This window comes from Elephantulus edwardii, unplaced genomic scaffold, assembly GCF_000299155.1.
Source record: "Elephantulus edwardii isolate Elephantulus edwardi_28Jun2011 unplaced genomic scaffold, EleEdw1.0 scaffold00012, whole genome shotgun sequence".
In the NCBI taxonomy this organism is placed as follows: domain Eukaryota; kingdom Metazoa; phylum Chordata; class Mammalia; order Macroscelidea; family Macroscelididae; genus Elephantulus; species Elephantulus edwardii.
Window position 1 is genome coordinate 8165939 of NW_006399762.1, and position 14351 is coordinate 8180289.

Here is a 14351-nt window from a genome sequence, read left to right on the forward strand (position 1 = left end):
CCCACCACCACCACCACCACCTTGGATCCTCAAACCCATTCTATAATATGGTTTTATATAGTATTTGTCCTTTTGGGACTGAGTTCACCCAGCGTAATACTCTTCTGTCCCTCCCAAGTTGGGTAATAATTTGCAAAATCCTTGCTCCTGAGTGCTGCATAGTATTCCATTGTATGAATGTACCACAACTTCCCAAGTCATTCATTTGTGGTTGGACATATGGTCTGTTTCCTTGTTCTTCCCATGGTGAATAATGCTGCTGTGGACATTGATGTACAAGTTTCTGTTTGAGCCTCAGTTCTCATTTTCTTGGGGTATATTCCAAGCAGTGGAATAGCTGGGTCATGTGGAATTTCTATATTCAGCTTTTTGAGGAAGCACCAAACTGCCTTCCAGAGTGGTTGTACCGTTGTACGAGCCCACCAAGAATGTAGCAGAATTCCTATATCACCACATCCTCTCCAACATTTATTACTTTGCCACTGCTACTGGAGTTTTGATTTGCACTGTGTTTTGATTTGCATCTCTTTTATTGCCAGTGATTGAAGCATTTCTTCACTGTTGGACATTTGACTATCTTTCTCTCTGAAAATTCTTTCCATGTCTTTGGGAGTGAACCTAACTAGAGATACAAAAGACCTATACAAAGAAAACTACAGAACATTTCTGCAAGATACAATAAAATATCAAAAGAAATAGAAAAATGTACCTTTTTCATGAATAAGAAGACTAAATATTGTGAAAATGACAATCTTACCAAAAGCTATCTACATATATAGTGCAATCATAATAGAGATACCAAATTCATTTTCAAGGAGATTGAAAGGGAAATTGTCAAGTTTATTTGGAGAGGCGAGAGACCCCAAATAAGCAAAACACTTCTAAGAAACAAAAATGAAGTGGGACCTAAAAACCTACCACACAGCAGTAGTAACCAAAACAGCATGGTACTGGCATAATGACAGGCACATAGATGATTGGAACAGAATTGAGAAACCAGAAGTAGACCCAGCTATATCTATGGTCAACTGATACTCAACAAGGAAATAAAACCTATCAAATGGGGAAATGACAACATCTTCAACAAATTATGCAGGCAAACTGGACTGCTACCTGCAGGAAGCTGAAACAGGATTCATATTTCACATCAGATACAAAAATCACCTCAAAGTGGATAAGAGACTTGGGAGTAAAGCCCCAAATGATAAGGTTCATCAGAGACAAACTGGAATTAAGCTTAGATGGCCAAGTCTGTGGTAGAGAGACTGCCAAATGTAGCCAGAAATGCATAATCTGGAGAGGATACAATTGATGAATGGTACCTTCTAAAGATGAAATCCCTGTGTTCATTAAAAAATACTTTTTCCAACAGGGTGAAAAGAAAACCGACTGACTGGGAACAAACATTTGGAATACCATCTCAGACAAGAGTCTCATAATGAAAGTTTATAAAATACTCCTGGGTATCCACAAGAGAAAGTCTGATAACCCAGGCTATCATTCCTTGAGTCAAAATAATAATAATACCATTTAATGTTCTGTTCAGTGATTGAATAAACCATAGATTCTGGATAAATCTTTTTCAGAAGTCAGTGATCTAGCTTGAAAATGCACAACCCAAACCTTAGATTCAGCACCAATTTTGCTTTCTTTTCCCTTTAAAGGGTTATGAAGGTAGAAATAGTTTAGTAGTTTGCAAAATACATAAAACAGACTGCATACTGGTGATAGAGCAAGATGTATCACCAAGGGCTATGATACATTTTTCTTCGTTCCTCACATTTTGATAATTAAGGGTATGAGATGTGAAGAGAGATACTTAAGTTCCAATTCCAGCTCTCAAGCAGTGTTGTAACTTGTTCCCATCAGTAAAGAGACAATAATGAAAGAACTTACTTCACAGCATTGTCGTTAGCATAGTTCTTATACATATGCTCACAGGAAATATTAGTTATTGTTGGTATTGGTAGTATTGGTAGTATTCAGAGTATATGTTAATAGTCTCTCTCATTGTTTTTAAATTGGAACTAACTCTGTAGTGACCCTCCACTGATTTTCTGAATTCTCCCTTTGAACCACTGAATTAGCAGTGTACCTCTCTATGACCGCTGAGCTCCCTAACAGTAGTAGTAGTTGTTAGGTGCCACTGACTCAGATACAATTAATAGAGATCCTATATGGTGTTAGCATAAATGTTGCCCGTTTTTAGCCATTACAGTTAGCCCCATCTATTCTCCATTGACCTTAACTGCAGGCATATGGTTTTGCAAATCAGTATGGTCTTTCTTATAAATCACCAACAGTTGTGGGACTAGGATAAAAGAAAGAGTGCTTCCCACACTGGGCAGCAAGACTGGAGGTGAGCAAGACTTGTGGTGGCAAGACTTGAGGGAGATTGGAAAAAGACCTTGGTAATGGTGATGGACTGTGACATTGCTGTGGAGTAACTGTGGCAAGGTGTGACCTGAGACTTCTTGCATTTGTGCTGACTTCAGTTCAAGGTTTTTGCTGTTCTTGCCGGATTCTTGAAGGAGAAGCTGACTTAAAATTGTTCTGAAGAAAACCTTGCTGATGATTTTGATTTTACTGCTGAACTGAAACCAGAACCTGGACTAACTGAGGAGTTGTGCCTTGGAACTTGGGCTAAAATCAGAACTTGTATTGAGTGATAGTCTTTGCCTCCCTCACTCTCCAACTTCCTTCCCTAATAAAATTGATTGTGAATCTTTGGGTCAGCAATGAATAAATGAACATCTTGGTGGGTCTAGAGGCACCATGGGTCTGGCCTGTGGGTAATTTGTCTGCTTTCTATTCTAGGGAAGTGAGAGGTTGTGCTATTCTTACTCACTCTGGCCCTTGCAGAGAGATACTCATGGCCATGTACATAATGCCCTTTTTTTTCCCCTACTTAGACATCATATGAACAAAAGGTTTGAACCTTGTACTATCCTGTGACATTCTCACTGACACACTGCTGTAGTCACTGTGTCAATCTATCTTGTTGAAGGTCTTCCTCTCTTTCACTGACCCTCTAGCTTTCCAAGCATGATGTCCCCTTCCAAAGAATAACCTCTTTTAGCACCATACCAAATGTGGATTAAAGCTTCACCACTGTTGCCTCTAAGGACCAGTCTGGCTGCACTTCTCCAATAAATGTTTGTTCTTTTGGCAGTTCACAGAATACTCAGTGCTCATCCTCAACATCACAACTTAAAAGAATCAATTCTTTTCCTGCCATCCTTATTCATTTGTTAGCTCTCAGATGCATAGCAGGTGATTGGAAAGACTATGGCTTTAGTCTGGAGCACCTTAGTTGCTCTCAGTACTTTGAATAGGTTCTTGACAGCAGACTTTCCCGATAGAGTGTGTCTTCTAATCTCCCGACTGCTGGTACAGAGGTTGTTTATGGATCCAAATAAGACGAAATTATTGACTATTTAAATATTTTCTTCATCTATTATGATGATGCCTATCAGCCCATTGGTGAGGATTTTTCTTTTCTTGGTGTTATGATGGAATCCATATTGAAGATTGTAGTTTTTGATCTTCTGCAGCAGCTGTTTCAAATCTTCGTCACTTTCAGCAAACAAGGTTGTGTCATTTGAATAAAATGGTTTGTTGATGAGGTGTCCTCTGATCCTCTGATCTGTTCTTCATAAAGTCCAGCTTCTTAAATGATTTAGCATACAGATTGAATAGATATGGAGAAAAGATACAGCCCTGATGTACAACTTGCTTTATTTTAAACTACGCTTTGTTGCGTTGCTCTGATTAGAAAATAGCTTCTTGGTTTATGTATAGGTTTCATATGAGCATTATTAAGTGTTCTGGGATTCCTGTTTTTCTCAGTGTTAATGATAGTTTGATATGATCCTCACAATTCAGTGCCTTTGCATGATCAATAAAATACGCATACATTACCTTCCAGTATTTTCAGCTGTTCCATCTGACATCAGCATTGATACCCCTGATGCCATGAATTCTTCTTCTAAACCCAGCTTGCATGTCTGGTAGTTCTTTGTCAATGTACTTACTATTCTAGTCATTTTTTTATTATCTTCATCAATATTTTGCTTGCATGTGATATTAATGACATTAATAATTTCCACATTCTGTTGACTCACCTTCTTTGGGAACGGGAGCAGACATGAATCTCTTTCACTCAATTGACCAGGTAGCTGTCTTCCAAATTTCCTGGCACAGACTGGTGAGCACATCGAGGACTGCATGTGTTAGTTGAAACATGTTAATTAATACTCCATTGATTCTTGGGGTATTATTCTGTGACAGTGCCTTTAGTGCAGCTTGTACATCTTCCTTCATTATCATTGGCTGTTCTTCATATACCACTTTCTGAAATATTTCAGTGTTAACCAATTCTTTTAGGTGCAATGACTCTGTGCATCACCTGCTGCTTCTTTTGATTCATCCTGGATCATTCAAGATTTTGCCATAGTATCTTTCAGTATTGCAACTGAAGGCTTCAGTTTGTTTTTCAGTTCTTTCAACTTTAGGAATGCTAAGCGAATGCTTACCTTCTTATTCTACAAATCTAGCTCTTTGCACATTCCATTATAATACTTTATCTTCTCCAGCTGCCCTTTGAAGTCTTCTGTTCGTATCTTTTACTTCAGCATCTTCCTTTTATTTAGGCTTTTTGATTCTCTAATGCAATTTTCAGTCTCTCTTCTGACATCTGTTTTGGTCTTTTCTTTCTTTTCTGTTTTTATAATGACCTTTTGCTCTCTTCATGAATGATAAACTTGATGTGATATAACAGCTCATCTGGTATTTGATTGTTAGAGTTCAGTGCCTCAAACCTAATCCTGAGATGTTTTTTAAATGCAGATGGGACAGACTCAAGCAAGGTTTTATTTTGGTTCTTATGGACTTGTTTTTATTTTCTTCAGTCTCACTTTGACCTTGCCCACGAACAATGGATGGTATCTTCCTCAGTCAGCAACTGGCCTGGTATTGATATGAGCTTCTGCTGATGATAAGCTTTTTCTCCAAAATTCTTTCCACACGTATTGTCAGTCTGATTCTTGTGCAGTTCAGGTCAGATCCATGTGTGTAGTTGCTGTTTGTTTTTCTTAAAAAGATTTTTGTGATGAATAAGTCACTGAATGTACATAATTCTTGGTTTCTACAAATTTGATCTTCAGACACATTTCTGTTACCAAGTGTATAATTTCCTATATCCTTCTTTTTTGTTTCCAACTTTTGCATTCCAGTTACCAGTTACTATTAATCCATCTTGATTGCATGTTTGGTCAATTTTGGATTACAAAAGAATGTCTCAATTTCTTTAAGTTTGGCTTTAGCTATTGGTATGAATAATAATTGTATTAATAGGCCTTCCCTGGCATGTGTGAATAATAATTTGTCACTCACAGCACTCTACTTCAGGATGGTTTTTTTTTTGTTTGTTTGGTTTTTGTTTTTTTTAGCAAAGAGTACAGTACTATTTCCTCACTTTTTTCCACACTAGTAGTCGTGGCATAAGAATCTTTATGTTCTAAGACTTATGGTCAAATCACTCAAAAGATGAATTGTTGGTGATAGCTATCAAGTCAAGCATGACTCAGAGTGTACTTCGTAAACAAAATACCTTAGGCCGTTCTGTATGGTTCTCCATATTCATAGAGTTTTCATAGGCATGTGGTTTAGGAAATTGATGTCATTCCTACATCCAAATCTGTCCTCCAACTGGGAGCACCACCACTGTCCACATTGGGAAACCACTGTGGTATTTGATACTCCAATTGCACAGATTCGGCATCACAGCAAACCCAGATTACCTCAGTATAACAAATTGACAAGGAGTGACGTACAAAGAAAAATGTTCCTCCAAAATAGAGCAACACTAGTCTCACTTAGCAGTGCTTAAGTGTTGTCAAGTCGAATACATAGTGATCCTATAAAGAAAAGACCTGAACTTTGTCCTATAATTAATGTCATTTCCTTATGTTTATGGAATTTATAGGGTTTCCAGAGGCATCTGGTGTAGGAAATGGATACCACTTCTGCTTCCAAACCTGAATCAGTCTGGAAGCTCCTCCAAGCAGTGTCCATGATGGGTAACCATCATGGCATTTGACATAGCTATGGCACAGTGATAGGCAACTCCGGGTTATTCAGTACAAGAAATAGACAAACAATTGCTGTACCACTTAAAGAATGTTCATTTTCATATTAATAAATTTGGCCTAAGGCCTGTGGCCCTCGGGTCCAGCAAATGCTGTTGACTATTGTCCACCCTTGGTCCTTGTCAACTAGGATGAAAGTTGCTTGTGGAGGGAAAAACCATTCACACAAGATAACATCATCAGAGAATGTAGTACTCATGAAATTACAGACTCATTTAAATTATCCTAAGTAAAACAGGCAAATGAAAACTGCTGTTGTTATTATGTGCCGTTGAGTAAGAACCCATGCATAGCTATCTTTCAGTGGGTTTTCAGAAGCTGTAAAATGTGCAGGAGGATATTGTGCATTTTCTCTCATGGTGGATTCAAACCCCCTGCCTTTTAGTTGGCAACACAGCTCCTTATTCACTAAGCCTCCAGAAGGAAAATCATCATGTGTCATAAGAAAAAGAAGTAACACTTTGTGGTTGTATAACCAAGTCTCTACTAGAGGAGCAATTGAGAATCTATCATTTTATTTCATTGCCTATCAGAGCTGCTAAAACATTGAAAGCTTTTTAGTCATTGCTTTCTCTTTTTTAGTTTCCACTGTTCTTAAGGAATTAACTCTAATAACTGCTTAAACAAGCTAGAAACTCAGTTTTTTTAAACATTTACTATAGTTAAGAAACCTGTACTTGGATCAGGAGCCAGTCATCAGAACAAAGCAGGGTAATACTGCATGGTTCAAAATTGGGAAGGGTGTATGCCAGGGATGTGTCCTGTCTCCATACCTTTTCAACCTGTATGTAGAGCAGATTATCCGAGAGGCTGGGCTCTATGAGGAGAAGTGTGGCATCAGGTTTGGTGGAAGATCTATTAACAATCTGTGTTATGCAGATGACACAACCCTGCTTGCTGAAACTGAGGAGGACCTCATGCACTTGCTGCAGAGGGTCAAGGACTGCAGCCTTCAGGATGGACTGAGGCTCAATGTCAAGAAGACAAAGATTCTCACCACTGGACCAATTGGTAGCACCAGGATGAATGGCGAAGAGATTGAGATTGTTCACAGCTTCAGTTTGCTCAGCTCCATGGTCAACACGCTTGGCACTAGCAGCCAGGAAATCAAAAAACATATTGCGATGGGAAAGTCTGCTGTTAATGACCTCTCTAAAGTACTCAAGAGCAACGGTGTCTTTCTGGAGACTAAGGTGCACCTGATACAGGCCATTGTCTTTTCAATCACTTGTTATGCATCCGAGAGCTGGACAATGACTAGGGAGGATAGAAGGAGAATTGACGCCTTTGAGCTGTGGTGCTGGAGAAGAGTATTGAATGTACCATGGACTGCCAAGAAAACAGATCCATCCTGGAGAGGGTTAAGCCAGGCTACTACTTGGAGGCAAGGATTCTGGGACTTCATCTGACATACTTTGGACATGTTGTAAGAAGGAACAGGTCCTTGGAGAGGGACAGTTCAGGAAGGGAAGACCCTCTGTGAGGTGGATTGATTCAGTGACTGGGGTAATCGGGATGGGCATGTCAGAGGCAGTGCGATTGACACAGGATAGAGCAGAGTTTAGGGCTGTTGTACATAGGGTCGCTATGAGTCGCAAACGACTCGACGGCACATAACAACAACAACAACAACGTAGATAATAATATCTTATTTAAAATATACTTAATACTATGTGTTTCTAAGGCAACTCTTGGACAAACTGAAAAGTTGAATCACAATTTGATAGTCAAAGAAGATAACTAGAGGTTTAGGAGATTTCTAACTTTCTCTTGACTTCTTAGTAATAAATTCTAAGAGTTTTTAATCTCCATATCACTGAATACCAAATTCTTGGGAACATATTTTCATGACCCCACTAGGTTAATTCAGAAAGGTTTAATCATAGTGTATATAGAAATGCAGGCAGTTCCTGAGTTGTGAATGAAAACCATTCCTAACTATGTCTTAATGGGGAAAGGTTTGATGTTGAATTGGTGGAGAATTCATAATAGGTGCATTGAATTCTTATTTAGCCTCATTTGAGGGAACTGTGGTAGTGTACTCCATAGCAAGTTGCACTGCTAATGCAAAGGTGAGAATCACAGCTTCTTGGGATTAACTAGTCTTGAAAACCCAATTGCAGACCATTGTGAGTTTGAATCAACTCAATACCAATGAGTTGGTGAGATTTCAGTTGCTTGTTTGTGTGTTGTTGGTTTGGTTTTGGTTTTTTTTCCTAATGCTAAAAAACACCTTGTTGGAATGTGGTTAAGCATTCAACTGGTACCAAAAGGTTAGCAGTTCAAACCTTCAGAGGTGGTAGTCTGTTTCCACCCAAAACTCCAGAAAATTGAACCAAATCTACTGCCATTAAGTCAAGTCCTATTCATTTGGGTTTCTGAGGCTGTAAATCTTAATTAAAAGAGACTGCCTCATCTTTTACCCACCTAGCAGGTAATAGGTTCAAACAGCTAACCTTTTGATATACAGATTAACACTCAACCTATTGGGTTGAAGTTGACTCAGTAGGCGTAGGTTTGAGTTGTTTGGGTTTTAGTATCAGAGAAGTCTCCATCTTGTTAATGATATAAAAGCTACACAATGTAGCCAATGAAGTAGGGGTTGATTCAGTTGTTTCAAAGTAAGGGGAGATTTACATAATAATAAAAGGCAAGTTCAAGTTGTCTGTAAATCAGATTTCCTTTACTTGGAGATTGTTGGTATACTTTTTGTCTCAGTAGAGAGTTTGGGAATTAGACCATGTAATGGAGAGGCGCAAGCTCTGTTGGTTCATCTTTATCCTGTAGCTTTTAGAATATCCTTTGTGGCTGGAAAGAAAGGAAATTTCCTGCTCTAAGAATAATGATGCCCTAAGGAACAAACATCTGTTCCCCTTTGTTTAGTGCAGTATGTTAAATAAAGCCGGCTGGTATGCATAATCTACTTTGAGTTACATGGTGGCTTCTTCCCACCTCCACACTTTTTTTGTTGTTGTTGTTATAAATTTATTTTAATCATTAGGAAATGGCCTATCAGCCAAGCAACCTAATACATTGTGATGTTTACTAACACACGAGGCCTTTACTTAGTAGATGCCAGTTACACCCGCAGCCCAGTTGTTACCACCAAAATAGTTTCTTCTTCTTAAGAAATTTTTTTTATTTAAATGAAAGTTTATAGAAATTTTGGATTTCCGTTCATTCATAATTGCACACTTTCCTCCCTGCCCACCCCTCCTCCAATTCACTTTCTCTTTGAAAAGTTAAAAAAAAATTATTTCATTGTTATACAATCCCCCACCCCTGACCCCCAGTCCACTCCACTATGCAGCTTTCATTCTGGACTCTTGTCATGACAATAATACCTCATCATATATTCCTCCCAAACAGTTATCTCCCTCATCTGTTTCAATGCGTACACATTATTCATCTCCTCTTAATTTCCCCCCAACTCCATTGTCATTCCCACTTTACAACAGTGGCACTGTGTAGTATTTGTCCTTTTGTGACTTGAGATCTTTCACTCAGTATACTGTCCTCCAGGGCCACCCATTTTGTATATTTCATGAGTTCCTTGTTTTTCAAAGCAGTGTAGTATTCCATTGTGTGAATATACCAGAGATTCTCTATCCATTTGTTTGTTGATCAGCACTTAGGTTGTTTCCAGCTCCTTGCTGTTGTGAACAATGCAGCAATAAACATGGGTGTGCATATATCTGCTTGGATGACAGTTATGGTTTCTTTAGGATTTATTCCCAGTAGTGGAATTGCTGGGTCAAATGGTATTTCTATTTGCAACTTCGCCTTTTACCTCCACACTTTTGCATTCCAGTCGTTGGCATGTTGCTTGCTCCATTGCTGTTGCTGGTGGCTGTATGAGCAATAACATTGTTGATCTAAACATTTAAAATCCTCATCTTTTCCATTCTTTAGCCAGTTTGTTAGCCTGTGGAACAGCCTTACCAGAATGTATAGTTTCCTGTGAAGTTTTAGATTTGGAGAAGATTCTTGTTATAAATGAGTATGAGGAGGAGGACATTTGTTTCAGGTTTAACTAAGTCCAGTATATGTAGGTGAAATCTGAAGGCTGATGAGAAGTAGAGTATGCAAGGGCCCTCCAGTTTGTGGGGGTGCATGGAGAATGAGAGTGACATTATTTTTCTTCCTTTTTTGCTTCAAAAGAGGTGATGGAAAACAGAGTTGGACCATCTAGGGGTTTGGCGTGAGTCAAGGGAAACCATTAAAATAAAAGAAGGTGTGTGGTTCAAATTTCTTCAATATTCTACCTTACACCAAGTTAAAGTCTTTTTCTTCAAGATAATCTCAGGTTGATCTAACTAAATTAGTTAAAAAGGAAGTAGGATGGTGCGTGGTCAAAGAAGTAGAAGAAGTGGGGTTCCTATGAACGCTGATGTCTGGGGCTGCCAGTGCTTTATCGCACTGTACGTAAGGTCAGTGTGAGTTGGATCTGACTCAGTGATGACAGTCAACAGCACCAGTACCAGAGCCCAAGAGGAAATCGTGGGGAGAAACCTGAGAGCTTTCCTCCTTCCATGCGATCACTTGTTGCTTCCTGAGAATTGGGCCTCATCTTGGCTGGTTTCTGAAACAGTCTGGGAATTCTGATGTTTCTGGTTAAATCCTTACACAATTTTAAAACCATGTAACAGAGATGTTTGAAAGCTAAGGTTCATTTGACTTAAGCCATAGTCTTTTTTTTTTTTTTAAGTATTTTTATGTTGGAAGGGTATTGGGTTTTTCCCCCCCATTCACATTGTGTTTCTTAGGATCATTCACACAAATTGTGTTTTATAAAATTAATCACCATTGATCTAGGCCCACTATTACCCTCTTTTCAGATCCCCACTGGGATCTTTTCTAATTCTTTCTCTCCCGCCCTCTACCCACCAAATCCTGTGACTCCATGATGTCTCCCCCTCCCTACCCTCAGCTCCCTGCCGCTTCCTGTCCTCTTTTTAGATATCTATACACAGCTTACCTAATAACATTCCGTTTTAACTAATGGTCTTACACAGTATTTGTCCTTAAGAGACTGAGTTAGTGTATTCAGCATGAGGCTCTCTAGCCTCTCCCATGTTGTATAGTATTTTTCAAAATCATTGCATCTGAGTACTGTAAAGTTTTCCATCGTGTGAATGTACCACAATTTCTCAGTTCACTTGTTTGTTGATAGACATTTGGGCTGTTTCATGTTACTGCTATTGTGAATAACACTGCTCTGAACATCAGTGTCTCAGTTCTGTTTTCCTTGGGGTATATGCTTTCCTAGGAGTGGAATAGCCGGGTGATATGGTATCTCTATGTTCAACTTCTTGCAGAAATGCCAAACTGCCCTCCAGGAATGGCTGTACCATTTTATAATTCTACCAATAGTGTATGACAGTTTCATTCTCTTTATATCCTCTCCAACATTTATTGTTTGCAGTCTTGTTAAACTTTGCCACTGCAATTAGGGTGAGATGATATCTCATTGTGATTTTGATTTGTATCTCTTACTGCCAGTGATTTCGAGTATTTATTCATGTGTCTGTTGGTCATCCCAATGTCTTCCTCTGTGAAAGGCCTTTCCATATGTTTTGCCCATCTTGTAATTGGGTTATCAGGCTTTTTCTTGTGGAGGCCCAGGAGTATCCTGTAAACTTTTGTTATGAGACCCGTATCTGAGATGGCATTGCCAAATGTTCCAAATCAGTAGGTTTTCTTTCCACCTTAATGAGAAAAGGTTTTGATGTCCATAGGGACTTAGTCTCAAGCCATAGTCTTTTCAACTGCCTCACACACATGGAAAAGCTGGACAATGAAAATAGAAAACAGGACCGTATATGGTCAAATTAATCAGGGTGGTATAGAATACAGCACATACTGTGAATTAGCAGAAGAGCGAACAAACCAATCTTAGAAGAACTACAACTGGTATGATTCTTATGAGTATGGATGGTGAAATTTTGATTCACGTACTTTGGACATTTCATCAGGAAAGACTAATCCATTGAAAAATTGAGGGTCAGAGAAAAGAAGAGGATCTCCCAATGAGATAGATTGACATAATAACCAAAACAGTCTACTTAAAGTACCAGTGGTTATGAAGGTTGCTTAGAACCAGGAAGTGGTTTGTTCTGTTACATATTAAGTCACCATGAGTTGGAGCCAACTTAATGGTAGCTAATAGCAAAAACTAAAACCTCAAACTCACAGCCATCAAGTTGAATTGTGACTCATCTTTACCCAGCAGGAAAGAGTAGCATTGCTCCAAAGGGTCTCTGGAGCCGTCATTCTTTACAGAAATCTGCTATCTCAGCTTTCTTCTGAATCGTGGCTGCTAGATTCGAACCTCTGACCTTTTTGTTAGAAGTCAAATGCTTTAACTGTGTGCCACTAAAATGTCCAGCTAACGGTAAATTTGGTGACTTTTGAAAACAGTCCATATGAAATAAAACAGATTAGAACTGATTTGTCTGGTTTCCAGTTTTCTGGTTCAGCTAAATGAGCATCACCTACCCATATTCTAACCCCCACCCCAGGGAGCTTTGGGATCTTACATGCAGAGCTTGTTGACTTCAGATTAACCTAAAAGAATGATTTTTTTTTCTTTCCTCCCATTCATTTTATATTTATATTGTTGATGTTTTTATTTACCATCAAGTCAGAACTGACCCGATAACTGATCCTCCAGTGGGTTTTCAAAGGCAATTAATCATGTAGGAAGAGATTGCCGGTCATTCTCCTGTGGAGTAGCTGGTGGCCTTGAACTGCATGCCTTTAGGATTGCAGTGCAACTGCTTGGTGGCCTTGGACTGCATGCCTTTAGGATTGCAGTGCAACTGCTTGCCACTAAGCCACCAGAATAAAGCGTGCCCGTTGATAGTCACATGGATCCAAATGTTTGTAAGATACATCCCCACCAGTACTTCCCTTTATAGTGTGGAAGCAAGAATGATGAGGCTAGTTCAGAGGACAATTAACACCTCTTTGGAAGGGAAATGTGCATTAGAGTCTATAAATCAGAGAGTTGAGAGTCTTTGTAGGTAGAAGCAGAAGATGCAGACTTACTGGTGAAAAAGAGCAAGACATTCTTTAAAGGAACTAGATATTTTTTCATACTGAAATGATTATAATAATCAAGTTCATTAATGAAAACAAATCCTTTTCTAGAAAACATAACCAAATCCCCAGACCTACTGAATGATAATCTCCCCAGTGTTTTTTTAAAATAGGCACCTCAGATAATTCTTAAGGTGGAGCAAGTATTATGGAAGACAAGATTCTCCCAGGCTCCATAACAAGAACTGTGTCAAATCTGAAAGCAAGATGACCTGATTGTACTGGAAGCCTTTCTCTATATCTTAACTGAGTGGACTGCCAGTTAAAACAATGGTTCTGAATGTAAAAATTGGGAAGCTGGTTTCAAGGAGGCAGAGGCTGGAAGATACTCTTTATCTAATTTTACTATTTCTGACACTAGCTAGTCCTCCTACAACACCATTACTCCACTGGATTCAGTAATTCATTACGTTGATCTTACAGAACTCACAGAAAGCACTGTATCTGCAGTGACAACTTTACAGAAGAACATAAACAGAAAAGAAGATATGCATAGGGTGTGCTAAAGAGCACTACCAGCATGAGTTCTCAGCCTTACAGGAAGACCCAGTTATGTCTCAAAAAGGACTTTCTTATTCTTCTAGAAAACTCATTCTTAGTTCATTCTTTAAATTCTTCACAACATTTTCTTTGGTGGGACCCACATTAGCCAATGGATTGCTTCCCTCCATTGGCTCTAGGTACCTAATGGAGAAGCAAAGTAAGGCCAGATTATGGGGTGACTTCCTCTTACTACTGTAGGTGATGTTCTCAGGGAAGTCACCCCTTCTTCCTTAGGACCACATTAGTTACCCCCATGTTGTTCAGACTTTAAAAATAGGAGCACTTTCTATGTTAAAAAACTTGAGTGTCTTCCTCTCTCATTGCTGTAGAGTCAGAATCAACTCATATGCAGCCTTCCAAAGGGTTTTCTGAGGCTATGATTTACAAGGAAAAAGAGTTCCCATCTTTCTCCCTGAGAGCAGGTGATGATTTTAACCTATCAGCCTTTGGATTAACGGCACAGCTTCTGCCGACTAGGTCACCAGAGCTCCCTTCTAGTTTAGTATATTAAAAGGAATAATGATAAAGTAATTATGTTGTTTCTTCCACAACAAAGTG

The 14351-nt window shown here is 39.0% G+C and overlaps 1 protein-coding gene across 1 annotated transcript in view; it reads left to right on the forward strand.

The window, feature by feature from the left end:
- The window catches only part of PDE5A (phosphodiesterase 5A, cGMP-specific), a 259248-nt gene that overhangs the window by 180108 nt on the left and 64789 nt on the right, over positions 1 to 14351 (forward strand). The gene's annotated exons all lie outside the window — the stretch shown is intronic.